This window comes from Labeo rohita, chromosome 12, assembly GCF_022985175.1.
Source record: "Labeo rohita strain BAU-BD-2019 chromosome 12, IGBB_LRoh.1.0, whole genome shotgun sequence".
In the NCBI taxonomy this organism is placed as follows: domain Eukaryota; kingdom Metazoa; phylum Chordata; class Actinopteri; order Cypriniformes; family Cyprinidae; genus Labeo; species Labeo rohita.
The window spans coordinates 10263028-10277704 of NC_066880.1; the positions used below are offsets into that span (position 1 = coordinate 10263028).

The 14677-nt window shown below is 34.9% G+C and overlaps 1 protein-coding gene across 1 annotated transcript in view; it reads left to right on the forward strand.

Moving 5' to 3' along the window:
* Positions 1–7852: 7852 nt before the first annotated feature.
* The window catches only part of grin2cb (glutamate receptor, ionotropic, N-methyl D-aspartate 2Cb), a 50232-nt gene continuing 43407 nt past the window's right edge, over positions 7853–14677 (forward strand). Inside the window, exon 1 of the mRNA XM_051123606.1 lies at positions 7853–8940. The gene's annotated coding sequence lies outside the window, so the exon portion shown is untranslated. The remainder of the gene's footprint in view (positions 8941–14677) is intronic.

The following is a 14677-nucleotide window of genomic DNA, read 5'->3' on the forward strand; positions in this document are numbered from 1 at the left end:
AAGGCATTAAATGTATGACAGCATATGCATTAAGGCTGTTCTTTATTCAAAACCAAAATTCAATCCCTTGAAATTATAGTACTCATATGTTCATGCACAACATAATCTGTAGATTCTGCTTTGAGAGTCTCTTCTTGAGCATTTTACAGTTTCTTTTGAGAAAAGCTATCGTCATATCAACACAAAAATTTGTAGGTTTTCACAACAATCTGTCAAAATAAAAGTTTGGTTTAACTTGAAGAAACTGTGACGGAAATGTATTACTTAATATAATGATAGAACTACTACTACTAATACAATTATTATTAAAACCTTATTTTTATTATAAATATTTAACAGAAAAATTATTCATCAGAATTTAATAATAAAATTACTATTAAAACCTTATTTTTTACCAGAAAAAATGTAAAAGAGAGAGAGAGAGAGAGAGAGAGAAATAAAAAAATAATGAATCAAATCAATTAATTAGAGATGCTTTTGATTATTAAAATTTTATGAAACAATTAAAATAAATCCAGAAAATTAATGATGGTAAAAAATAAAACACATTTCATAGGGCTTTAAAAATGTATTTTTTGTTTTTAATAAATTGCTGTTAAATTGTGTAAGTTGATTTTAATTAATTAGACATGCTTTTTTACATTTAACCATTAAAACAGAGTCTAGAAAAATAAAAAATAGAACAAAATGAATTTGTTTAAAAAAATAAATAAATACATTTATAAATAAATAAATAAATAAATAAAACAGATTTAATAGGGCCCTAAAATATTATGATTTTATTTGCTTTATTGTAAAAAGAGACTTTTATTTCAGCCATAGATTGTTTACGATTAAAGCAAGGACTTGAAAACCTTTCACTTTTTTATTTTTTTGAGATAATAGGGATTGTTTACCCATTATTTACTCATCATTTTCTCACCCTCATGTCATTCCAAACCTGCATTTCTTTCTTCAGTGGAACTCAAAAGATATTTTGAGAGTTGTTGAGAATATGGCATAAAAGAAAGGCAGGCCAGTTTTGGAACTACATGAGGGTGAGAGACAGAATTTTCAGTTTTGGGTGTAGTATCCCTTTAACTGCATTTGAGCCCATTTAAACTTTGTACACCATCATACAAAAGACATTTTCTGATTTCATACCAGGACAAATATAGTTTAGCAGTTCTATTTATGTCCTACGTGTATATTTTTTGTCAAATCACACTTTTGAGCTCATGAATAATTGCATATTTGCATACTATAAATAACTTTTCTAGATTTCTGGTTGTCACTAAAATATGCTGTCATGTGTCTCAATGTCTCCAGATGTATCCAAATGTACGTCATATCAAAACTCATCTAGTCTTTTAATATTGTTTACAAGATGTTGTCATATGTTAAAGTCTTAAAGCAAAGTTACAGTCCGAATTGAGACTCTTTTGATTTCTTCCAGTTGCTCCTCAAGGGAGTTGTGCAACAAAGTTAACCCTGCTGCACGTTTCCTTCTCATTCTCCGGCTTCTCTTACTAAAGTCTATCTAAAAATAGCCAGCAGCATAGGAAAAAAAACTGAAATGTCACATTTCATAGATGAAAGACGAAAGATTGGATTTATTTATATGCATGCCAATATTTATATATTTCCACAATGTTGCTATTTTCCACTTTCAGTCCATCTGATGCAGTGTAAATCTGGCAGTTTTCTGCCTTTGGCACATTAGCTGCTGATTCTAAGACACCTGATGGACAGGCAGCCTCCACCTGAGCCCTTAAGGGACACTTGACCGCATGACATTTCATCCCCAGGATCTGACACGGCTACCAGCTGTACCTGGGGAACCCAAAGCATCTGCATTTCAATTTACACCTCAGAGAAAAACCCACATTTTGACAAGGGAGTGAACAAGAGATTCTGTGTTGTTACACACATGATCCATACTTGACAAAACAACTCAATAACCCATTTTACCACAATTACAGCTAAGGCAGTTATTGGGTCTATGATGAAGGAATTTATATTATTTAACTTGTATAGCTGACTGAATTGCTTTGAACTGAAGACCCTTATTATGAACACAAGTACAGCACAACAGTAACTCAGCTGAGTTTAATTTCTCCCAGACGCTGCCAGGGTGCATCATAGGTGAACAATCAACAGTATTGACATTTAAGCAAAACTCGAGCACAGATTAATATTATAAAAGACAATCTGTCATTCCAGGTACATCTCAGCCTCACACAATCCATAGATTTCTTTATAGTAGATGGTGACAAGCAATACATTTCAGATGAACACACTGCAGTTGAACAGACTTGAATTTGAGATGTTCATCCTTGTCTTAAAATTCAAATAAAGATAGATCGATCTTGCTTCGCACATTATTGTATGAGAACAAAACTTGAATTGACTGGAGCTGAATAATGACACCATTGTCTTGCTGCAGCTGCTTTACAGCAGAATTTGGATTTGCCTCTTTTGAAGTTTGCATCATTGATTATGCTACTTTCCTGAATATTTTTATTAATAAAATTGAAGTTCAAGGAGAAGTAGATATTGTTCAAGTCCTTGTAAAGCAAAGTCTGTTAACTTGTATGGCTTACGTTGATCGTGACAAACTAGGATAAGTGTATATTATGTTTTGGGTATGGACAATTATAAATGGCACTTTGAATCATTGATTCACACGATTCGTTCAAAACGCGGATTCATTCAGAAACTAAACATGTTTCTCAGAGACATGCAACAATTCTGCTATGGCTTCAAAGGTAATATATTTTCTGCAAAATTGAGCAAAAACACATAATATAGTGTTTAAAATATAACACAATATCAACTTCTTATTTACTGCACTGTTGTATAAAATCACATTTAAGTTTCACTTAAATCAGCACTTGTGTCATATTTCTCTCGCTGCCTTTGTGATATCGTGTGATATATATAAATATGAGACAAAACACATACAGGGGCATTTTGCACTAATATCTTGAATTTTAGGGAACAGTTGCATTTATTGAGTTGTTGCCCTGCATCATATTTGTCAACAGTCAACTGTATGAAATATAAGATGATGCACAGGTCTGGGGGCGGGGCCAGCACATTAAAGGGGTCCTATTATGCTCTTTTTTTTGAAGTCTTGAAAAAGCATAATATCACCGCTTTAAGCATTATTTGGTTTATGTGTAGTAAAAAAATATGAGCAGTTTCCTCCATTTTTTGGCCTCGCAATCATAATTGTAACTTTATATTCCACCACATGACTTTATGTCTTATGACTTTATGACTTTATGTGACTTTATATTTCACAGTGAGACTATATATAATGCAATTGCAATTTTATTTCTCTTAAATTCTCTTAAACTGTGACTTTACTGTAAATCTTACAATGCAACTCTGTCAGAAAGTAACTTTATTTCTTAAACTTTTTCTAACAAATACTTTTTTTTTTTTACTCCAAGGCAAGAATGGGCTTCCAAATGAAGTGACGAACTGCTGTCATACGCTGTCAGAAAACATTATGCATCAGGTACTGTTTCATACTAAAATGTTCTCTCTTTTTTTGTCAAGAATGTTTAAACCCATTTGCTTCTCCAAAAGACAGGTCATCATATGTTGTGTGTGTGTCAAAATGCGCAAAAAGTTTGCACAGTTCGGTTGGAACATGTTTGAAGAGTCACACTGGTTTCTCCTCCTGTCAGTATGCCTCATCACCTGGCCCGCTCTAAAATAGCACCATGGTATTTTTAGTTTCTTAAAAGCTGCCATGTGCACAAAGCGATTTAGACAATTTAGAGAGTTCCTTTTGAGCAGACGGAAAATAAGAGGAGACAGCAGATCTTTAAAGCTGGGACAAAAAAAGAGGGAAAAATTAACTCAGGGTGAGAAAAAAAACACATTTGTGTTGCATGACAGCATCCCGGCTGATCTTTTTTTTTTTTTTAAATAGTGTAGTATATATTTAGTTTTGCACATGCTGTACAGGTGCAAAAGACATCGTGTTTAAAATATGTCAGCAATCAAAGAACAATGAGCCGTGTGTAGATTATAGCACTGATTTAACACGTATATTATTAGTAGTCTACGTGAGCTGAAACACCAGGGTTCTGCCATTTAATGCTCTCATGAGTGGGAAAACCAGTGTGTTTTTATCCTGCATTATGGGTTACAGCAGGGAATCATAAGACATGTGGAATTGTTCTGTCTCGTTACATGTGGAAAGTTTAATTTGCAGCGTCAGGTGAACAAAACTTGATTAGATTTTTTTTGTGCTAATGAAATTAAACCAAATCGAACCTTAAAATTAACTTTTTGCTTTCATCTTTCAACTGATTAAATTGATTTTGTTCTTAAAAAAACACACACACACTTTTTGGCATGAGATCTTGCCTTGCTACTCAAGCATCAAGTCTCTCGCAAATCCATGTCTAAAGATATGTCTCGTCCGTGACCACTTGGTTGAATCATTTTAATATACTTAACTAACTCTTAAGAAAGAAAGGAAAAAAAAGATATTATTTAACTATTTCTCACTTTCATCTCTGTTCTTGTGTTCTCTGAACAATCTTTTCCCCTCAGGGTGAATCGCTTATGTTTTATTCTTCATCTGTGAGGCTTTTGTAAATCATTTTGAATAAAAGCTTCATGAATGCTAAGGCAATAAATGTAAATATGCACATACTTACATTTTAATTTATTTTTAAATTATGTGTATGTGTGTATTAGGTTTGGGGTGAGTTGATTTATTTATTTTTTTTAAGAAGTCTCTTATGCTCATCAAAGCTGCATTTTAATTGATTTAAAAACACAGTAAAAAAACATATAGTGAAATATTATTACAATATAAAATGACTTTTTTTAGTTGAATATGTTTTAAACAGGGCTGTCAGTTGATAAAAATGTGTAATCTAATTAATTCTGTCGATTAATTAATCTAATTATTTGCGAAATAAATTTGGCTGTGAAAATACTCACAAAAGATTATTTAAAGTTATTTTTGTCTTAAATGAGAAATCAAGTAGACATTACAAATTGTCGCTTTAGAATGAAATATTTTATTTGATTCAACATAAAATTTATTACACATAAACATTTAGGCTGCAATGGCCTAACATAAATTCTGAAGCATAAAAGAAGATAATTTGAGAAACGTTGCAATGTTTTTTTTTTTTTTGTTCATATAATGAAAGTCATGGTAACCAAAACAGCTTTGTTACCAATAGTCTTCAAAACACTTTCTTTTATGTTCCACAAAAGAAAGGTTTGAAACAACATGAAAGTGAGTAAATGATGGCAGAATGTTAATTTTTGGGGGGGTGAACTATCCCTTTAATGTTTTCATTTTTATTATTATTATTATTATTTTTTAATGAAATGATACTCTAAATAAGAAACTAAACCTGCTAGCAGGTGGCGGCAAATGTCTTTATGAGTCATTCACTTATTCGATTCGATTAGTTCAAATAGCTGATTCATTTAGGAACAAAATAAATGGCTCTCTTTATAAATGGGTCTTTGAATCATTGATTCACACGATTCGTTCAAAACACGGATTCATTCAGAAACTAAACACCACTGTGATGCTCGGAGACGCACAACAGTTCTGCTATGGCTTTAAATGTAATAAAAAAATACATAATATAGTGTTTAAAATATAACACAATATCAACTTATTATTTACTGAACTGTTGTTTAAAATCACATTTGAGCTCATGATAGATTATGACAAAATCAGCACTCACTCGTGTGATATGTGATATATATAAATACGAGACAAAACACATACAGGGGCATTTTTTGCACCAATGTCTAGAATTTTAGGGCATAACTGCATTTATAGAGTTGTTGCCCTGCATCATATTTGTCAACAGTCAACTGTATGAAATATAAGATGATGCACAGGTCTGGGGTCATGGTCAATGCGTTAACTGCGTTAAAATATTTTAATCACGTTATTTTTTAATAACTAATTAATTAAGTTAATGCGTTAAAGTGACAGCCCTAGTTTTAAAATGTTTATTCCTGTAATTGCAAAGCTGCAGTCTTCATTGTCACATGATCCATTAAATGTTATTTTTTAAAATATGCTGATTTAGTGCTTAAAAACATTTCTTATTATTAGTGTTGCTTAATATTTTTGTGAAAACTGCAATACATTTTTCAAGAATCGTTGATGAATGGAAAGTTTAAATGAGCAACATAATACAATAAATTTTACATTAAAACATTTTACAATAAAATTTCTCTGTCACTTTTGATCAATTTAATGCATCCTTGCTGAATAAAAGTATTTCTTAAAAAAAAAAATCTTACTCACCTCAACTTTTGAATGATAGTGTGTGTATATATGAATATATTAATGGAGACCTATTATGCCCCTTTTTACAATATATAATATAATGGTGTCCCAAGAATGTGTCTGTGAAGTTTCATCTTAAAATACCCCACAGGTCACTTATTATATTATTTTGAAAATGCATTATTTGAGTGGAAGCAGAAACACAATGTTTTCGTGCATGTCTCTTTAAATGTAAATGAGCTGCTGCTCCCCGCCCACTTTTCCCAAATAGGGCTGTGTCTTTACAGCTTGTACCACAGATACTCTGCTAAAAAAACATCTGTTTGGTTTTGATCATGTCTATCGGACTGAAATCATACTTTTTAAACCATAATTTCTGATAATAGGGTTTTCTGAGCATACACATCGGAAGCATGCACAAAAAAAGCAGCTGTCACACTGCATGTGAGTACTAAACGGTTCTGTTCATGTCTTATTGCGCTTAAAACTTTCAAATACACACGAGTTTCTGTTAAAAACACATTAGTTATAAAAACTGTCGCTTATGTCTGTGAAGGTAAACAGCTGGAAAATAAATTGCATGTGTATATTAGATCTGTGTGTCAGCAGTGTAGTATACACAAAATACATCAATAAATCCACTGCTCTCTTGACTCCTCTGAGGCTGGGGCTCTGAATAGTGTTCTGTGTTCATCTGTGCAGCCAATGACAGAACAATTAGCATGCTTTGCTCAAACTTTTGCCATGGCGTTAGAACTGGCACACCATTGTCACTTGCGAAAAACGAAATGACAGCGCCGTGGGTGGAAACGTGCAGATTAAGGGGTGGTGATATTATAATAAGATCCCCTTATTACGTCACAGGTTTCGTTTCTGGGTTGGTAGATGCACCGGGGACCTGATTCTAGCACTTAAACACAGAAAAAGTCAAATTTTCATGATATGCCACCTTTAACATTTATGAAACATATTTTATTATAAAATCCACATTGTCCCCATGATAAAAACAGGTTGATAATCAAATAAATAATGTCTTAATAAAAATCTGGAGAGGTTTGTGTAAAGGTAGGTTTAGGATTAGAGGATAGAAAATGTCATTTGCTTAGTATTAAAACAAATGATATGAAAAACAAACGTCCGTGCAGAGGACGTGGATTGATTTCGTAATAGCCGTCTGACAAAAAAGGACAAAACTGCATTTATAATAACCTCAGACTTGAAGGACAAGCAAGGTTGAAGTGTCTAGAAGTGTCAGAGACAGAGAGAGAGAGAATCAACAGGACAAGGGAACTTGTCTGTCGGACCTGCTCATCTCAGAATGATCGGAAAGCAGAAGAAAGAGCATTTAAATTGCAGCAGGAGGATAATGACAAAGATGGTGGGAAAGACAGACAGACACAGGAGTAATAGAGGCAGAGAGAGAACAAACAGGACAGGACAGGGAAGTGAAAATCAGACATGGTGAGAAGGGACTCAGGACGGAGAGAGAGAGGGAGAATAAAAGCACGAGAGAATGAGGAGGGGGGAGGCAGGATAAATCTGTACAGCATCATGATTAGGTATCAGAAGCTTGTTCTGTGGTCTGGAGAGCAGAAGGCAGATCACATCAAACAGATGAGACGCTCAGCACATCTGCTCTACAAACTGGACAAACATCATTTGTGAATTTGTGTTTATGTATGTATTTATTCTGGATTGCTTTCGTGCTCTTCTCAGCCAACGAACTCCAAACTTTTCCGGAATCCAGACTAAATCCAAAAGCGACACCTGCGGATATAAAAGATTCAGATGAGCAGCACATTTCGACTAACTGAGAAGCATCTTCATGGACTTTCTTTTCAAAATCAGCAAACTACAACTCCAGAGACGGAAAAGGTCAGATGCACAGCTTCAGTCTCATTCGAATCTATTTTAATCAGCTGTACTCTCTTCCCAGCATCCTTCTCATTTCATCATGATTATTCCCCAAGGTTGGGGAACTAGGTTGGTCGTGATGGAACGGGCGGAGGCTATGGATGAGCGATTTGATTGAAGATGAAGGGTTAGCCCATGCCAAAAACTCTGACGCACACTTTTAAACATACTTTCTGAGCTTCGACAGGCATATCACAACTTCAGGCATAGGTAAACAAGACCCACGTGAGATTTATTCAAGATTTACAGAGTAAGACACCACCTCGCGCGTTCGCACGCCAATCCGCGAGCGAGGGGAGTCACCGCCACGCGCTCCCCACCTGCTCTCGCACCTTTCCTCAGTCAGAGATCACAACTGCAACTCTCCAGCTGTCTCTTGTCGGCGTCACAAGCTGCTAACAGCTGTTTCTCCTCTTTTTTTGGACACTTGTCTGTCTGTTTCTCGCTAATTCCTTCCATCTTTTTCCTCACCGTGTCACTGATACCATCTTCAGTTTGACCCTCTTTGCCAGAAAGAGCGAGAGAGAGCGAGAGGGAGAGAAATGCCATCACCACAGCAGGGTCTTCAGCTGCCACACAAGTAGTCTCACACAAGTGTTGAGAGAAGGAGAGAGAGACAGTGCGAAAGATAGAAAAGGCCAAAAGGAGGTGAGAGGAAGCAAAGGCGAGAAGAGGAAACAAGAGGAGGCGGAGACGCACAGCTGAAGAATGTACAGCTTGGGGTCGGGCTCGAATGCATCCAGCCGGCACAGGTAAGGAAACTCCTTTTCATTCACTCCAACATACAGTTTCGTTCGACCTCTGTGCATGTGTCCACATGGAGAGCGGCTTTCCGTCTCTGGGTCTTGCATGTGTGGCAGGGGAAATGCCTGTGGGGCTAAAGCTGGCGTAGTTAACAGGTGGAGCGCCGCTCTCTGTCGTGTCTGCTCGCTCGCCGAGTGCAGAAACAGTCCTCGAAAGCGTAACCGGCAGAGTGAATGGGATTCTGGAGACCTGAATGCTTTCTGACACACATACCTGCACTGGGACTTTTTGGCATTGGGAATGTCATAGGCATGCATATATCAGCTCACAGTCTGTGTCAGTGATGCTAGACTTAGTTACACACAATTACAACAGGAAAAAGAGGCAAACTGGGTCATTCGTGACAGATTGGGTTGGAAAACACCTGTTTTTAGTTCTAAACTCTTTAAATTTGTGTTGATATTCTCTTTTTAACTCCGTAATCATGCTTGAATATTATAGATATGTATACAAATTGGCGATAGGAGATCGGCCAAGGTCAAAGAAGGGAAATTGATTTTCTTGCAGTCTTCATGTTTTCCTTATGATTTGTTTTCCTCACAAATGAAATGTGACGTCCTGTAAAGTCTTGTGTGAGTGGGACAGACGAAATGAGGTTTACCATTGGCGTGCACGCAGTATGTGCGTATTTAATTATTTATACATTTCAGACTGTCATGTTAACTCTTTTAAATTGAGTAGAAGTGATAGAAAGTGATAGATGTAGATTTATAAACATCTTAAGTCATTTATCACTCAAGTGTCATTTCCGACAATCCTGTTATAGGTATGCTGTTGACTGGAAAGGTCCAACATGTTATTTTCATTTATTTAATACAGACAATCCGTCCCCTCTTAGCATTCATAAGACTGAACTGCTGATTGTTGCTGGAAAGCTCATCCGTTAATGTCCAATCACAACTGTTTGGAGTGTGACTAATACATCACTATTAACATCCGATTCTGTCTGCGCCGCCACACAGTTACAAATGCGGGCGATGGTGATACTTCCGTCTGTATTTCAGTGTCATAATCTGTTTTCATTTTAGAGCAGACCTGTATGATAATGGTTGAAATTGTGAGATCACAGAGGTTTGGAAAAGCCAGCTGATACATGCAGATTTGGGAGACACTAATGTGTGCTCTGACCGTGACATTCTGAGCTCTTTCACCTTGGATCACTGTTGAAAATGTATACAGCATGCGGTGGGTTTGTGTGGAATACTAAATAAGGATGTGATCTGTTTTTAAAAGAGTCACTGTACGGCCACACAGACCTTGAGTCATCACTGTTAACAAGTAAGATACAGCTGAGGTCAAAAGTTTACATCCCCCTTTCAGAATTTGCAAAATGGTAATTTTTTTTACCAAAGTAAGAGGGATCATACAAAATGCATGTTATTGTTTGTTTAGTACTGACCTGAATAAGATATTTCACATAAAAGATGTTTACAAGAGAAAATAATTGTTGAATTTGTAAAAACAACCCTGTTCAAAAGTTGATACTGTGTTGTTTCCTGAATGATCCACACCTGTGTTTTTTTTTTTGTTTAGTGATAGTTGTTCATGGGTCCCTTGTTTATTCAGAACAGTTAGAAAAGTCTTTTAGGTCCCACAAATTAGTTGGTTTTCCAGCATTTTTGTGTATTTGAACCCTTTCCAACAATGACTGTATGATTTTGAGATCCATCTTTTCACACTGAGGACAACTGAGGGACTCATATGCAACTATTACAGAAGGTTCAAACACTCACTGATGCTCCAGAAGGAAACACGATGCATTAAGAACTGGGGGGGTGAAAACTTTTGAAATTTGAAGATCAGGGTAAATTTAACTTTCTCTTTTGGGACTTCTGTAGGATCTTCTGTAGCCTCTGAAGGGCAGTTCTAAATGAAAACTATAAATATTTAAGCAAAATAAGTAAAATGTACACATATGCATTCTGTTCAAAAGTTTTCACCCCCTGGCTCTTAATGCATAGTTTTCATTCTGGAGCATCAGTGAGCGTTTGAACCTTGTAATAGTTGCATATGAGTCGCTCAGTTTTCCTCAGTGTGAAAAAATGGATCTCAAAATCATACAGTCATTGTTGGAAAGGGTTCAACCCTGGTGAAAAAAACAGTATATGCTGGTAGGTATGTTTTGATGCTGGAATACTGGTTAGGTAGGTTTTGATGCTGGTTTAAGCTGGTCCTTTGCTGGTTTATGCTGGTCCTTAGCTGGTTTAAGCTGGTCCTTTGCTGGTCATGTTGTTGGTCAAGGACCAGCATGAACCAGCAAAGGACCAGCATAAACCAGCAAAGGACCAGCTTAAACCAGCATCAAAACCTACCTAACCAGCATTCCAGCATCGAAATATATCTACCAGCATATGCTGTTTTTTTCACCAGGGAAATACACAAAAATGCTGTAAAACCAAAGAATTTGTGGGACCTAAAGGATTTTTCTGAAGACACAGTAGTTAAACTAGCTGGACAGTTGGGATTCTGTCACCTTTGTGGCCAGAGCTTAAAAGGAAAACTTACCATGATCCCCTTCTCCTGTGTGATTGAAGACCAATACAATACCAGGCGGCTTGTGTCCCACATTGCAGAAAGCAGACGGATCGCTCATAGAAAGCAACGTTGAGACTAGGAATTAGCTTTGTGTTGTTAACATCACTCAAGTGAGAATGTGTTTGGGATTGTTGCTATAAATAGCAGCGATAGTGTAACTCTGAATGTAATTCAGCTTTAAACTCGCTAACGCTCTCATTTGTGGCGGCATTTTACCTCAGAATCACATACGTCGACAGAATACACAAGATGTTAATTCAGTGCTAATATAACACACCATCTGGATGATGTGTATGACAGTCCGTGTATGGTTTACAGCTCTTTGATTGTCATTTTTGATGGTCGCAGATGTCAGTCTAACTACAAATGTGACCAGCAAATGTCTAGTTTGTATTTGGAGCAAAGCCCAATCTACAACCATTTGAAGTTGTGCCAAACGGGACGTAATCCTATATTTTTGTGCTCTATTTTTCATTTATTTGAATCATTTCAGAGCTAACATCTAATGATATTAAAATATATGATTGGGGAAACAGTACTGTAGCTGTTATTATTTTTACTTACTGTCCAGCCAAATAGTTTTAATGCATTAGAATTTTTTTCTTTCAGATGTGCCCATTCTTCTTGTGGATGCTTGTTCATTTGAATGCTGTTTAAATTACAGTTCAGTTTATGATCTGAACTGAAGAGTGGATGTGAGTTGTAGTTGTGGTTGCAAAATGTATTAAAAGCCATTGTGCTTTAATCAGCTTCACCTATCAGATACCGCGTGGACAGCTGGCACCCACAGCTGGTGTTTTACTTTGAAAATATTTCTATCTGCGATTATCTACATGGAAGGTGCAGATTAAATTTTGCGACGAGTCGTGTTTACATGTAATGCTGTGAATTCAGGAACGTGCCTTACAGTAACTCAGGCACCTCGGTGCATGTGTCACAGACCTGTATGATCACTGTCTATTTCACAACTTTATTTACATTTGCACAAGTGCTTCAAATCCTGTTCAATGATGGCACAAAAAATAGAATGAATGGCAGCTGTTCTTTGCCTGACATTGATGAACGCTTTCATTTTTGTTCTTTTGTTGTTTTTGTTTGAAATAAGAGTACATGCTCTAGCTGTGTGATGTGATTGTCCATAGGATCTATGGTCAAACACATATCAAAGTGTCCATTTTTAAAGAGATCTGAGGACTTGAAAAGGACATGAGAAGATCACATCAACAGCAGATCTAACAGACTGAAAACGGGAGTGTGAATATATTATCGTGCAGCAGCCTGACTCTGTGTGTGTGTGTTTGTGTTCCATTTTCTGTCATCAAAGCAAGTCTGCAGGTGTCTCACTGCTGTTCACAGTGTCACGTGCAGTAGGCCAATGAACACACACTCTGAAGACATCCAATATAGGGGTGTTTCTTCATCTATTGGCACTTGTGTCCCAGGGGTTCATTATTACTGAAACTAACAGTTTTCAAGCTTTTTTCTTGTTATATTAGGGTCACATGAAAAGTGTCTTGGAAACTTTTCGTCTTGCATTCCTTGTTTATTTTTGCTACTTTTTAAATGTTCTTTTTATATACAGTTTGTTTTTTGTTAACACTTTATAGTAAGGTGTCATTTGTTAACATTAGTTAACGTATTAACTAGCATGAACAAACAATGAACAATTATTTATTACACTATTTATTAATCTTTGTTAATGAGGTTCAAATAAGGTTCCATTAGTTATAGTTAATGCATTAACTAACATAAACAAACAATGAACAATACATTTATTACAGTATTTGTTAATGTTAGTTAAAGAAAATACAGTCGTTTATTGTTTGTTCATGTTAGTTCACAATGCATTATCTAATGTTAACAAGCACTACTTGTGATTTTAATAATGCATTAGTAAATGTTGACATTTACATTAACTGTTAATGAATGCTTTAGAAGTATTGTTCATTCTTAGTTCATGTTAACTAATGTAGTTAACTAATGAACCATATTGTAAAGTGTTATCATTTTGTTCCTTTATCCGAGAGCTTTTATGTTTATATCTTAAAAAATGAAAAATTACAAAAAATATATGTATTTGTACATTTTAACAAAAAAAAAGTAAATTATAAATGATTTCCATATTTATTGTGTCAACATTATTTTGATTTTATATGCAAATTACTGTCCCAGTTGTGGCTTAATTTCCATAATGACCAATAATTTTACCCTAATACATATTTTACATATTTTTACATTTTGTATTTTTTTTTTTCCAGAGTTTGTGTATTTTTGTTACAAAGAGGACAATAGTGTCAGTGAAGAGCATGCTTGAGATTAAATACTTTGTTATATTAGTATCATTGAGATATTATAGCCTTTATTAATGTTTTGAATTAGCTTATTTAAAAAAAAAAAAAAAATATTTTTTTAAAGTTTTTTTTAATTTACTGTTTTATGTCATTGTTTCCATTTGTTTAAATATGTAAAATTTTATTAATTTTGCACTTAGTTATTTTAGTACAAGTTAAACTAAAAAATTGTAATTTTAATCATTTTATTTTAAAAGAATTAATATTTTAAATAATGAAAATTGTTTTAGCTGATTTTAGTATTTGTTAATTAACCCTAGATTAAATATGAAAGCAAAGTAATTAAAGACTTAAGATGGAAAATCCTCCAAGTCTGTCTGAGATTTTTCTTTCAAATTAACTTTTTTATCACACTCCTATGAAAATATCATTAGACATTTTTAAAAATAAGGCATAAGACTAATAACCTTTTCTTTGCCATTAAAGTGAAATTACTGAATCTAAACATAGAAGCCTCATAAAAATACTAATTTAAAAGAAAATGCAACTTGGAAGGTTTTTGCATCTGAAGTCTTCAGCTGTAAACAGAATTTATTCTGCATCATTTCCAGTCAAGCTGTAATTTTGTGTAATTTGAGTGTGAAAATTTAATTATTCAGAAAAAGTAATATGTTTTGCCAATTTTACTCCAGGTTTAAAATGCAATTCACACCACAGAATGCTATTGCTGTTAATCACAATACACTGTATGAGATGTGCTGGAAAAGATTATTATGTGGAAGTGGCCACTATTGGACATTATACTATTGGTTAATGAGAGTGTGCAAAGCATGTTTTAAAGGAGAAGTCCACTTCCAAA